Consider the following 15,729-nt stretch of genomic DNA (forward strand, 5'->3'; position numbering starts at 1 on the left):
GCAAAACCCACTTTTTAGATATATTGTATATACATATATATATATATCCAGAATAGTCTAAATGCATTGATTCCTTGACGAAATAACATAAATATTATACCATAAACTCTTCAATGATTATTTAATGCCGTTGTTTATCTGCCTGTGTATTGTTTTCTTTTTGTCATCATATTCTCAATTGAAATACAATAATACACAGAAAAACTACCCATGACTTACGTGTATGTTGAACTTTTCATTGAGTAAGTAGCCTCTGCTAGTTGCCGTCGATCGCTAAGGTCTCCTACGATTAATCATTGATTCCATCGATCACCTGGATGTCATTGCCATTATTTTAAATGTTTGTTTTTATAAATAATGAATGCTCCAAAAACAACGAGATACCTAACAAAATTGTTGAATGGACAAAGCATCACCCACTGTTTGACTGACAGCAAGCCAGACAGAAACAAAACTATGAAGTAGCCATTCATAGCTTAATGTCTTTTACTGGCCGACCGATAACAGTTTTTAAAGGGTTTCAAAATAAGAAAATATAAACAAGTTAAAAATACATACTTGGAATTAATAAAAATTATTTGTGCGCCTTTCGTGATATTCTCTTAATGTCTTGATCCAGTAAACTGATTAATAACACATAAACAAATCTGGAAGTAGCACAATGTAGACTAGGGAAAAGGCACTTCTTTTCTTATAGGCCGTTTATATATAACAAGGTTAACCCAGTGGGTCTGGGTTTCAAATGTCATTTCCATTGTATATACTTCAAACAAATCCTCATAAAGAAGGTTAACCCTGCAAAAAACTATAATATAAACGCCGTATTACTTTTTATTAGCAGTTGTTTAGAGATCCCAACAAAGACTATAAAAGAAGCATAATGCTAAAATATTTATGGAACAAAGTAGGTATATAAAGATTTTATCAACAACAGCGATATTTTAATGTTAAAAACCCCACTAAAGCACAATTCGGTTTATAGTACGTTTATATATGTATAACGGGATTTAACAAACCCACTGGGTATTAAATGTCAATTCCATTATATATACGCCAAATAAATCCTCATAAAGAAGGTTAACCCTACAAAAGGCCATAATATAAACATAGTCTTATACAAATTGTAGAAATGAAAAAATTGGACTCAGTAGTGCGATTCTCTAACCCATTTTTTGAGTTACGACAAAAATCGTTAAAATTAAAACGCAAAATTATGAATGAAAAGTTCAAATAAAAGTTGACAACACTCTTACTATCAGTGGAACTTTAAGACTACTTTTTATTCGTCGCTAACTTACCGAAAAAATATCGTTAATTGCCGAAATTATAAGCATTTTAATTTTACCGATTTTGTCCGGTTACTCGAAAAATATGTTAGAGAATCGCACTACAGGACTATATTCCGTAGCTGTTTCCAGTTAATTAAGTATGAACATAGCGGTTAAAATCGCCTGAGGGTCCAAGGCTGTATTTGCCCTACGCCATCCGACCCAAATAGGTTAAATTTGCTTTCATTGGCAAAAATAACAGTCAGTTTTGGTCGGATGGACCAATTAAGGTATGGAGTATAGCAAATACGGCCTTGGACCCTAAACACACAATTCCAGCCGTAAAGCATGGAGGAGGATCTTGTCTTTATCGAAAAAAAAAAAATAATAATGGATAAGATGTGTTCTTTAAGATATTGATAGTCCAATATCCCAAATATTGCTTGGGACAACTCTACCCTGCATATGTTCAACTACCCACTTACAACTATGCGAAAGACATAAAACAAGAAGACTAGACAAAATGCATGATACAAAAAAAGTTTATGAAATGTTATGAGCATGTTGTTTTAGGAGTTTTGTCGGTTGGGAGTTATGTCACGGTACATATGTATATAACCATCATCCTTAACAGAAATAATGCAGATTGATGTTAATTTAAAATCGCAAACAAGGAGGAACATTTTAAGTAACAGAATCAGGCACGAAATTTATGGACTCAAAGATTGTTCAAAGGATTGTAAATACCGCATAAATTGCATATAAATGTTTCAACTCTGTTAAATATAACATCATGTTATGTAACGAAATCTTAACATTACAGTCATATGATGACCTAACATTATGTTAAATATAAATGTTCCATCTTACTATATTAGGTGTGTCTTTTTACGTGATAATTTGTAATAATTATTACGAAATGTTACTAAATGCTGTCTTTTTACACAAAAGTTCAGTAAAAGAGAGCGAAGTGAGAGAACAAGTTTGACAGTTGTTTGCTGAGAAATTGCTAAAAGTTGCTGAAAGAATTTTTCCCAGCAACCTTTAGCAAGTTCGATCAGCTGTTTTTTAATCATCTGCAAATGGTCAGCTGCTCAATGTTTATCTTATTTTTTGTGGAAAAATACTATAAATATTACGACTCAGGTTTATTTATTGATTATTTTATTAATATATTAATTATTTTCTATTTATTTTGCTTAAAATTGAAGAACTTTTTCATTGCTTTGGAGTTCGTTTTTCTTTCATGCATTGGCGCCAATGTTTTTGTTTTGGTTATCAACTGTTATCTTGCTAAAGTTTACTAAATGCTGTCTTTTTACTTTTTTCTCTATTTTCGTATCAAAGAGTAAAATCTCTCTTACTCTCTGAAAAGAAGTTACTGAATAATTATTACTGAAAAAGTAAAAAGACACAACTATTTATGCCTTTGCTTATGTCTATAAAATAAATTCCCTGTTATGCTTGGTTTACATTTACAAAATCCACTCGATTTCAACTGTCAAATCCATAGGTTAAACGTCAAATAAAATCCAGATGAGATTTCATTTGACGTTTGAGCTATGGAATTGACAGTTGAAATCGAGTGGATTTCGTAAATGTAAACTTAGCATTAGTTACTTGTAGCGTCACTGTAATAACCCAATACCTTGTTTGTCGACATTGTAATTGTGTTTTATTCAATCACAGCTATTTAACATTATATAATTAACATTGACTGTGTCTGAGTGCACACAAAATATTTACATTTGACACAAATGTCATTAACATTTTGTGGTGTTATCCATAATCGAAAGTTCGTTTTCACATCGAAACACTTCTAAATTCTACAATGAACAATTCACAATTCTCACAGTTCATTCACACAATAGAAATACGGCTATTTCGACTTTTCGGAGGCCATACTACACCAAGTGGGAAGTTCAAATTTCCTTTAAAATTTTGTTAATGATGATTTTGACAATCAATATCGTCATACAGCCAATAAAGTTAGTAATTCAATCTGGGAGAAGAATATCACATAGGTATGTGACGGTGATTAAATTCCCCAGTGTAAAGGCAACAAAAAAGGAAAAACAAATTTTTAAAATGAAGCCTGTCCCTTCACACAGTTAATTCGTGTAAGGATTTGTTTACGTTTCCGACCTTAAGAGTGCAAACATCGAAAGCTTGTATAATACGAATAAACATTTTAAACATAATACACTTAAATATAGTTTCAAATATTATGTGTGTGTCTGGTTACTTCCAACTTCTTGCAAAAAGATATTTCTCCTGTAAGTTCTTAGTGAAGAACTGTCAGAAAATTGTATTAAGAGAGAACATTTTGTGACAATTTGTACAAAATGTTGGATAACCAAACAGACCTGTTATCGTTACAAGTATTGCCATTGAGTCGGTCAATGACAGAATCCCAATGCAGGAAAAACAATATGAAATCGATTGTACCTCAAATCAACCTTAGGTTAGGATAAAGTTTTTATTCTATCGTAACATGATTCACATGTTTTCTAGTAAATAAACAATTTTAAACCCACACAAGTATAACAAATGTGTGATGGGACATTTATATTTAACATAATGTTAGGTAACCATATGATTTCGTTACATAACATGAACTGGAAAATATCCTTGAACCCATGAACTTCGGCTCTGATACGATTACTTGATTTTCCTCCTTTTGATTGCAATTTCAAATTAATAGCAACCTGCAATTTTTCTGTTAAGGATGATGTTTCATTCTATACTTTGTTTTATAAACATTTTTTGGATCATGCATTTTGTCTAGTCTTATAAGCTTCATGTCTTTGAATGTGTACAGTAAATTGGGATAACACAGGGGAGAGAAATGATAACCAGGGGTTTGACAGGAAACATCTAAATTCATATACATACCTCTAATGTTGAAGCAGCACACAGCATACGTACATACATATGTAGGGTCAACTCTTTTTAGTTTAAATTGCAAATGCCAGTATATTTATGATGCACGTACATACATACAGACATATATATGTATGTATACTTACTTATGTACCTTACATCAATGGGCATGCATTGCAATTGGTTGCGACAAGAGCTAATTGAGTGTTAAAATAAAAAAAAAAAAAAAAAAAAAAAAAACAGATTCAAAAAGAAAAGTCATCCATATGCCGAACAATTTGATTATTGTAAGACTTTAATTGCAAATGATTGTTAACCACGCAGCCAGTCAGGGTTAAATGAACAATAATACTAAATTAATTGGCTCCAGCAGCAGCACCGCCAAATCACTATCAAATCGAAAGAAGACAAAAAAAAACTACTATACGCTTGCAATTCATGGCATTTTCTGTTTTGTTTTGCCACTTGGGGCCACTTGGGTTTGAAGGAGGAAGGTGGAGTTCGTGGAATGGAGCACTATTATCAACATCCTTGACTTAGCATTAACCCAATGCAAGTTATGCCGCACCACACAGCACCTGTACACATACGAGTACATAGGTATCAGGGTGGAGTATGTAGGCGCTTTTGTTTTATTTGCATATTTCGTCTACACTGGTGATCGCAATTTTAGGACAAAATCGACAGGATGAAGGGAAATTTGTTTTGAGACGGGTTTGTTTCATGGAAGTATGTGCAAACATACATACATATGTATGTACTGGAATTGCCAAAGCTCGAACATAAACCTTTTTCTTAACTTCAGACTACAATTAAAATAATATTTCTAATAATTATAAACAAACTGCATCGTCTCTCTTCGACCGGTGCGGTTATTTTTTCGTTGTTTATGGACTTGTCGAAGTGTTTTCAAATAAATGCATATTTTCCCCAAATGTTATTTGTAGTTGGGGCTAAGTTACAAACTATCTGTTTCGTCACCTGTTTATAAACTATTTTTCTAATTAGATGTGACATGCGTTGTTGTCCTCCGAACTAACACATATTCGCATAAATTAGCAATTGCGATATGTAAATAAATACACGTATGTGCCGTTGTTTTAATTTTTTAAAAGATATGTAGTGTGAAGGGATGCAATTGTTGGGTCATGTCAGAATTAAAACATCTTTCTGTACTTGAGCTTTTCCCATGGTACAATCATTAAAACTTTCATTTGTGTACCTTATTCTTTCAAACCAGGGACTGGATTCTTGTTCTATGAACATTTGAAATGAAAAATATTTCCTTTATTTGACAGTTTTCTCCTTTATAAAAGTTTTCATTTCACATTTTCATTCGGACGCTACGTCCGATGTCGGATCCGAAATCGTAACGATAACTCAACGAAAGTTGTATGAAGTGGTTGATCGGATCGATTTCGGAACGAAATCAGAACAAAATCCCTAAGAAATTCGGAAATCGAATTTTTTCTTCCGAATTTTTGTGTAGATTTCTAAACGATTTCGGAATAATGTCGTATGAAAATCGAAGGTACCTTTCGAATCTACGTAAAGATTTCGGAACGGTTTTGGAACAATGTCGTATGAATATCGAAGGAAAAATATTTTTCTCTGACATCTTTTTTATTGATAAATTCTTCTTTGTTATGTTTTTTGTAATTTCAAACTTTTCTAATGATCTTCACTGTTGGTTTCATTTTATAAACAACAAACTAAAACGAAACATACAAAAGGTGGTTGTTGCGCGAATGGAAATTTGTTTGTTGTACCGAAATCGGAAGAAAAACATTGGTATATTTGAAGGGAAATATACTTCCGACATTCTCTGAATCTGAATGAATCCCCCTACGAAAAATCCTGTAGAAATCGGAACGAAATCTGGACGAGTTTGCTTCCGAAATTGTTCAGATGTGTCTGACATCCAACATTTGGTTTGATGTTGTATATACATATGTATATGGCAAAGAATGTTTTGAACAAATTTGAAGTGAAATTTTTTTGTACTGTACATTTTTACTGCAGCGTTTGCTGCATTGAAATTCATCAGCTATGCGATGAACAAACTATGTATTGAACATGTATAGAAATTGACTTCGTAAATAAACCTTGGTCTTCTATTAATTTGTTGTGTTTTTATTACATTTTATGAAATGTTTCATAACTAGGCTTTTACACTAGACAATTTGTCTTAAAATACAACCCTCATTTACTAATACATACAAATATTTTTCGTTTGTCTCTCAGCTGTTCATTTTTTTTCACTATCTGTGAATTAAAAGAAAATGAACAATAATAATATGTGAAAGGAAAACACAAGGAAATCGATGATTTTCATTCATAATTTTAAAACTGTTTTTGCAGTTGTCGGGACGCTTATGTCACACAGTCAAGTTTTGGGATTTTGACAATCAATACATGAACTCAACTGTTCTGTCATGGTTTACACATGGTTTACACATGACAGAACAGTTGAGTTCATGTATTGATTGTCAAAATCCCAAAACTGTGTGACGTAAGCGTCCCGACAACGACAAAAACAGTTGTAAAATTATGAATGAAAATCATCGTAAAAATCATCAGGGTAAAAATCAAATTAACTGTACAAGCTCTTGCATGTTTATTCATAGTATAAGCTCTGTTCCTTTACGTGCAAGAATCTTCAAGTTTTACAACTTTTTACTCGAAAAGCGTTCCTTTACTTCAGACACCATACAGTTCATATGGAAGCAGATTACAACTTTTGCTACTTTTGCCGGTTTTACCATTTTCAAAAGTAAAGGAACAGACCAATATATAACAGAAAAGGAAATAAACTTAGGCCATGTTTATATTAAAGCCTTTGCAGGGTTAATCTTCTTTATGAGGATTTATTTGAAATATAAGCAATGGAATAGACATTTTACCCTCTGTATATGTATGTCGACCGAAAGGTTTCTTGCGCTTCCGAAGTGGAAAAAATCATTTTCTGTTCGTGTAAACACCTGCGAAACGAAAATCTATGCGACCTACAAGCCATACAAAATAACACGTAAACGTACACTTTTTCATGTTAATTTGGGTTTATGTATTTCGAAAGGACTATCTTTTGTAGAAAGAGAATGTCAAAATCACTCACTTGCTTTGTAGCTGTCGAGTAGAACGTAAACTCGCGAATAACACCGAAAATCTTAAAACAAATTTATGCAACACATTCTTGAAACAAAATAAAACTTTTATAGACACGTTTTAAAGGCGGTTTCATTTATTATTTTGAAGAAATCAATTAAATAAAACAATTCATCAAATCATACATCTCAGTTGATCGGATAATTAGGGAATAACTAGCAATTTTGCTGGCTACTGGTATACACCACTAGTTACCACCCATATCTACTCGCAATGCTATAGACTGGTAAATTTAACATGGGGATGTCATAGAAAGGGGTCTATTGTCCCCTCACTGCATTACCAGTAACCACCCAATTCGATAGTCGTGTGAAAGGCAATTGTCTCTTCATTGTATTACCAGTAAGCAGTCAATTCGATAGTCTTAGGAAACCCAATTGTCCCTTCATTGCATTACCAGTAACCAGTCAATTCGGTAGTCAGAAATGATAGCCAAAATTAGTGGTAACTTGAAGTCAGAAAAATGGGTAAATGCATATATGAATTGGCCACACTTTATTTTATTACAGGGAGTGCAACATTTTTACAAAGGACAATATAATCTTGTATACCTATGGATATGATAGGTTCATCTTGATCCTTGATGGAAATTGTGTGTGACTACTTGATACAACGACTTATGTTTATTTGGTCCTTCGAATGTTTTTCTCGTGTGTCCTTCAGAGCATTCGAAAGACGCGAATTGTGTTAAGATATGTATCAATACTTACCACAGATATATTATAAATATTCTTCCTAAATTATTCATCCTTTTTATGATTTAGCTCGTAACACGTTCTCTTTTTACATCTTTAATTTTTGCACAACATACGCATCAAAATAAGCTTTTTAATTATGAATAAACAAAATGACAGAATTTTTTTTTCTAATTTGTTAAAAAAAAAAGAAATATTGTTGAAAAGAGATTACAAGAAACATTGTTGATTACACTATCCATCGGTAGTCTATAAAATAGTCAATATATATTACACGCCGCATTACCTGTAACTAGTGAATTGATATGATAGGCAGGGAAGCCCATTTCCAGTGACAAAAGCAGGGTATCGGCTGTTTTGTGTGCTATTTTTGGATGTAAAGTAACTAGGATCAATGAGTAACTAGTTACATAACTATGTCAAAGTAGACAATTGCTATTGAACAACTGGGATATTCCATTGTTTGTTCTCATTTGGCTCTCATTTATGGAACATAGTTGTACAAATCTACATTCAAATTAGTAACATTTCGCATAGGATACGTAACGGCAATCTCGCGATAGTTTGAGAAATACATGAACGCCATTTTAGACGGAAGTGAGTGACTGTTTTCCTTTCGTACGGGTTTTCGTGCGACATACATGAACAGGCTGTTAAGGCCTAGGTAAATAAGCTGCCTCGCCTGCTTGCCTTGCTTGCTTCTGATAAAAGAATAAAAGAAAAAAGGCAACCAGTTCAAAATTTGATCGGCCTTCTTTATTCTATTATTTTTATTATGTCACAAATGAAGCAAGAAAGCCAGGCAACCAGGCGAGGCAGCTTATGTACCCAGGTCTTTAGTCTACCTTCCTGATTGTTGTGTCATGGAATTTTCCAAATCAAAATTGTAACGAACAAAGTTAAGCTTTAGTAAGAAGCATGTTAAAAATTTAGGTATTGTTAGGTTAATGCATCATATTTTGAAATATTTGGGAATTGTTTTAATTAAGCCTGTGTTGTTGTTCTTCATCTTTATCAATTTACTTACATATGTATGTATATGTATGTATTTAATTAGATCCATATACATTCAGCCAACATCCGGTTGTATGGGAATGGCATTTTATGCAACTCTTTCCCATTGATGGGCCGGTTGGACCTAATGCTAATGCGGAATGAGTAGTATATTAAAATATAAATAGCCAAATAGACTCTTTCAAGTTGACCGACACATCTAATTATTAATCATTGTGATGAAATTGTCCGCATGGAACAAAAACAACAACGCTGATAGTCGAATGGAGAAGAAATAAAGAAGTACGATCCACTTATCACCCGGCCATTTGGAAATACCAGATACATGGCATTTTTCTCGCTTAATTTGATTACGCAGGAGTAGTTCAGGTCATAAAAACCAATACAAAGTAGGCATTTTCAAAGTGTGACCGATCGATCACAGAGGTCGATGCGTTCCAATCAAGAGATGCATTCATGCATATTTCTTGCGATAATTGCTACCCACAAGTTTATGATATGCAGGTTTTATTTGTTTTGTGTAGGAATGCGATTGCCGACAACCGCCATCATACATATGTACCAAAACAGAAGCAGTGAATCTATTCAAGTATTTTTCCACTGTCATCTTGATATTTTTTTATTGTTCAACTCGTTTCGATATCCAAAAATGAACAATTAATCGAAAGGGCGATTGTAAGATATCAATAAAATATTTAAAACCAAACATCAATTTTTACAATCAAAAATATCTGATCTAATATATTTACATGTTTGGTTATTTGCCTTAGTGTGGTCGTGTAAGTTGTTTTATTATCAAGAATATAAAAAAAAAAAACACTAAACATATCTGGCGTCATCACTATGTTCTTAAAAACTGTCATCCATTCTGTAAAGAGATCTATCACCATTTACTATAGTAATTTATTTACATAAACGAAAGGAGGAATTGAACATGATACTCTCCACGTCTAGGTGATGTATGATTTCATTGGTGTCGTAAAATATAAAATAGCTTTTTATTTCTCTAAATTCTGAAAGAAATTTACCCAGTGATTACACTCGAAAAAACAGTTGAGTTCATGTACTGATTGTCAAAAAATGAAACTTTTAGAGACATGCCTAAATACGTCCGTATTCCCAAAACATATGCGGTGAAAAAGTAGAACACATGTATTCTTATGAATGCTACCGAAATACGTCGAGCGCATGATATTTAAAGTTGTGTTTTAAATGGGGTTTCGGATTCAACGCATTTAGGTGGTACGGACGCTCAGAGAGCGTTGATGTGGTAGGTAGGTGAATATTTTGTGATCCATTTTTGTCGTCTTCTTACATTAACCCCTTCAGTCGAGATAAAAATATTTGTTATATTTATTATGATTAGTAGTCGCAAAAATAAGTACTCTGCGCAAAAAAATAACAAAGTTTGTTTTTAAAACTTTGCATTATTATTATATGTTCATTATTTGGGTGACGTAGGGGATGGAAGATACCAAGGAACGGCCCTGACCGGTTTTAACATGGCAAAGCCCAGGATTTATCTTGGTCCCTCTTTCATCTCAAGTGGACACTGGCCTCCCCGTGGTGTCACCTGGGGAACTGCCTTCAACACCCGTTAAAGGTAGTGAGCTAACATTCTAGGAGATTTTTATGCCAAAATTGGAAAGGAGAATATCTTTGGCCCAACAGTCGGCAAATTCAGTCTCCACAGTGAAACATCTGACAATGGTATGAGGCTGATAGACTTTGCAGCTGCAAAAAATATGGTAGTTAGCAGTACCAGATTTAATCATCTCGATATTCATAAGGGCACCTGGCTGTCTCCAGATCAGAAAACAAGAAATCAAATTGATCATGTTGTGATAGATGGAAGACATTCATCGAGCGTGTTGGATGTACGATCTTCCGAGGCGCAAACATTGATTCGGACCACTACCTTGTTGCAGCAAAGGTACGCACCCGCTTAAACGTAGCAAACAAAGTACGAACAGACACAACACGAAAGTTAGACATCGGTAAGCTGCAATCACAACAGATAGCCACAGCATATTCCACTCAACTAGCCCAATTGCTTAATCAAAGCACTCCTCATCCCGATAACATATCAGCGCAATGACAAAGCATTGCCCACTCCATGCAAACAGCCGCAAAATCCATACGTGGATACCAGAGACCTCCACCAAGGAATCCATGGTATGATGGAGTGTCGGATCTGATGGATCAGGACTAGGGCTACTTTACAATCCGTAGCAACGCGTAGCGCACGAGAGAGATACAGGGAGAAAAGGAGAGAGGAGAAACGTCCTTTCCGCAGAAAAAATAGAGAGATGGAAAAGCGGGAGTGTGAAAAAATCGAGATGCGTTCAAAGGTATTCCAAGCCATGTCTGAATTTAGTATCCACGCAAAGCTCACCCGGCTTTGTAAAATGACTTTAACTGGCACGAGGTCCTCAGTTAAAATAGGAAAGAACCTCACCGAAGAGTTTTGTACCAAAAGAGGTTTCAGACAAGGAGACAGCCTTTCGTGTGATCTCTTCAACATCCTGCTAGAAAAGGTTATACGAGAGGCAAACGTCAAAAGAAGTGGCACAATCTACACCAATAGCCACATGTTACTTGCTTATGCTGATGATATAGACATCATGGGCCGATCAGTAAAAGAAGTAACTGATACCTTTATGAAGGTCGAAGGAGAATCTGTTAAAGTGGGTCTGGCGGTAAACGGTGAGAAGACCAAGTTGATGGTGTCGGCGCGCAATGCGTCCATTGAGCTCGGACCGACTGTGGAAGTTGGTTCCTATAATATTGAGATAGTAAAAGACTTTGTCTACCTCGGCACCTCCGTAAACACAACAAACGACATCAGTTGTGAAATAAAAAGAAGAATTGTATTAGCCAACAGATGCTATTTTGGTTTAAGTAAGCAGTTTAAAAACAAAGCCACATCTCGTCAAACAAAAATAACGCTCTACAAAACACTGATACTACCCGTGCTGATGTATGGCTCCGAAGCCTAGGTATTTGCGCAAGCAGACAAGGCAATGCTTGGTGTGTTTGAGAGAAAAATTCTTCGAAAGATCTACGGACCAATCTGCGTTGACGGTGAATATCGACGTCGCATGAACCACGAGCTGTATCTGCTATACAACGACATCAATATTGTTAAACGTATCGAGATGCAGCGATTGCGTTGGCTAGGCCATATCATAAGAATGAGCGATGAACCCGCTAAAAAGGCGTATAAATACGGACCGCTTGGCGGTGCACGCACAATTGGCAGGCCAAGGAATAGATGGCGCAAACAAGTGGATGATGAGATGAAAAGGCGCAGTATTCCAGAGTGCGAAGCAACAAATAGAGAGAAATGGAGATCATTTCTTAGTTCGGCCTATGGAACAAATTTTCTGTAATGGGCCAGCTAAGTAAGTAAGTATTATTTGTGAAGTGGAAAACCATAAACTGATGTGTTCGTATGATTCTAGAAGAAGATTGATCTATATGTATTACATACTAGCAGACCCCGGTCATTCCGCGTTGCTGGACCGTCGTAATGAGTTTTAATGATAACTTTTTATGCTTGACAATTCAAAATTAGGTATTTTCTACCCCACTTCTTCGGTACATTGTCAAACCGAGTTATGGACTTCGTCGGATTTTTTCGCCAACTTTTGCTGCTTATGATTTATTGTCGTCCATGTCTCCTCCCCTGCCTTTATCCTAAAGCGATCTAATTATAAAAGTTTAAAAAAATGGTTAAGTAGTGGTCCATCAGCCATGAAAACCTAAACCATATATGTACGTAAGTCTCAATTAGCGGGAGAATTATTGAGATTTGAACCGTTGGACCTCACCATTTAAGGAATTTTTTAAATATATCGTTTTTCTTGATCGCGGGCGCAAACAACGTTGTCTCGAAAATTAATTTGCAAGCCGATGCACTCATAACTTTAGCAAATAAGCAATTATAAAACAATAGGCCCCAGAAATTCGTCTGCAAATATATAAAGACATTTGATTTTTATTTATTAAGGTATAGCGATTTTTACCGGGGGCCATCCCTTTACATTCCCTGGAAATTTCATAAAAACCTATGACGGGTTATGTCGCAGATTTTACAGAAAGAATTATCCAAATCGGTCCAGCCGTTCTCAACTGATGCCATTAGCAACGAACGACATTTGATTTTTATTTAAATAGATATGATAGATATCTCAGTATTATTTTTCAAAATGTTGTGGCTGAAATTATTCAACTATACAAAGATTAAAAAAATCGTCATTTCAAATATGTTTTTGTAACTAAACTTGATCGTTGCGGGCAAAAGTTGTGACCGTTATAATTTGAATGTTTAGAAAAAAAGCTGTTATATATCATTACCGTTAACTGAATTCGTACTCTTTGAGATTATGCAAAAATACCCCAAAAATTGCTAAATGGATTTGCGAATAATCAAATTTATGTCGTGAAGGTCGGAGCTATAATATTCATGTTCGTGCGACAATGAAGATATTCAATTGCAACCAATTTTTGCCCAATAGTTTTCCTATTGGTGAATATTTTTATATCATTATATTAAATCACAAGGAATTCCAATCGTGGCATTAAATTAAAATAAATTTATATATGGACATTTTGAAACGCATATAAACCGCGTAATAGTGGAAATGACATCATGCGCATCCTATTTTCCAAAGCAGCGAATGAATCCCTTTCATTTAATATACACTTTGTGAAATTCTATTTGGCGACCACGATGTAGCATCAGTTGCATATTAGGGTCGAAAAAATGGTAATATGGCCATAATTTCCACGAACTACATTTACATTTTAAGCGCATCCGATTTCAATGATCATCATTAAAAAAAAGATTATCCTATGCCGTTTCAGTGTGATCCATCAATTACCGTGGATGTAGCATCTAACTCAATATTTCGAAAAAAATATATCTCCGGATTCCTGATATTTTTAAATATTTTGCAGTTTTTCGAAATTTGAGGGATATCATATCCGCCGACCTAATTGAAGGATTTGGACGGACCATGCCTCATTAGATTCAGACTGCAAAGTAAAACTAAATTCACGCGGGTTTCCGGCTTGTGAAGTTTGAACCAAAAAATTGTTTTTTTTTTTAATTTACGCACAAAAATTCCTAATTTGGGAGAGGATTGCTCTGATCCTATGAAGGTTGCACTCTCGAGTTATACATGCAAAATTGCGTAATCGCGAGTACTACCATCATACATATGTTAATCTTTTAGAGAAATCCAGTTGCGCGTCCGAAGTGGAGACAAAATTCAAAAAACCCCATTTTCAGTCTTCAAAATGTCAGCAACCCTTAGCGGCTGATGTAGAGAATAAATCAAAAAGTCGTACATTAGGAACTTCATTTTTGAAGTGTATTCTTTAACTTCTTCCTGGAGCATTAAGCTCTACATTATGTTGAAAAGCCACTAATTGGAAATTAATATAAAAAAAATCGATTCCTTCAACGCATTTTTTTATTTTTTTACATTAATACGACCGCATCTTCCGTACAAATTATTATTTTAAAAAATCCCTCGGTGAATCGTGCTAAAACAGTTAATTTTATAATTTTATTTGATCTTCTGAAGCCAACATACCAACACCCACCCAGTTTATATAAATATCTCAAACGGTGTGGAAAATATGCATCCGCAAACATTCAAAATTGCACACAGGCAACGTCGGTGCACAAGGGATTAAAAACGGAAGACATAACAATGAGCTGTTTTTAAACATTTCAGAATTGATTTGGGTCTACTAATGAAAGTTGATTCCATAAAATGCTTTGTTTCATCCTAACCATGTAATAAAACGAACGTATGATAGTTCTTAATGTTTTTGTTTTTTTTTTTCATTTTGATTCAAATCTGTTTTGCCGGATTTTCTAAGTGTGTATATGTTTTTCCTATCAATAATTGTAGAAGGGCCCTATTGTTCAATATTTTATTTTACATTTATGTTCTCTAAAAACATTTTGTTGTATATATTCGATTAATAGACCTCGAGTTTTATTATTATTTTTTGAATGAACATTTTAAAACAATGCCGAGGGATTTGTCAAACATAATTTGTAATGTAATAAATATTTGTAATCATACATAAATATTTACATAAGTGTCTGATCTAATATTTATGTTAATTACACTATTGTGATAGTCTAAGTTGTTGTTTTATTATCAATATAAAGAATATAATAGTACGTTTATATATAACCGGATTTAACAAGCCCACTGGGTTTCAAATGTCAATGCCTTTGCGTATACGTCAAATAAATCCTCATTAAGAAGGTTAACCCTGCACAAGGCTATAATATAAACATGGCCTAAAAAAGTCTAAACAAAACCAGATCTCAAATAATTTCTTAAAAACTGTCATCCATTCTGTAAAGAGATCTATCACCAGTTTGACTTGTCGTTTGCCAAGTCAACGTCCGCAATCATAAATATTCTAATAATTATGCCATTTACATACATATTATGTATGTATATTAATTTATTTACATAAATGAATGGAGGAATTGAACCACTTTTAGGTGATGTATGATTTTATAACGTTGGTGTCGTTCCAGTTAAAATATAAAATAATATTTTATTTCTCACAATAAGATTACACTCGAAAAGACAGTTGAGTTCATGTACGAATTATCAAAAAACTAACATTTTGTATTTGTGATGATTTTAATATTAAACATTGTAAAA

The sequence above is a fragment of the Musca autumnalis genome, unplaced genomic scaffold (genome assembly GCF_047663935.1).
Source record: "Musca autumnalis isolate F117 unplaced genomic scaffold, ASM4766393v1 scaffold_5, whole genome shotgun sequence".
Classification (NCBI taxonomy): Eukaryota; Metazoa; Arthropoda; class Insecta; order Diptera; family Muscidae; genus Musca; species Musca autumnalis.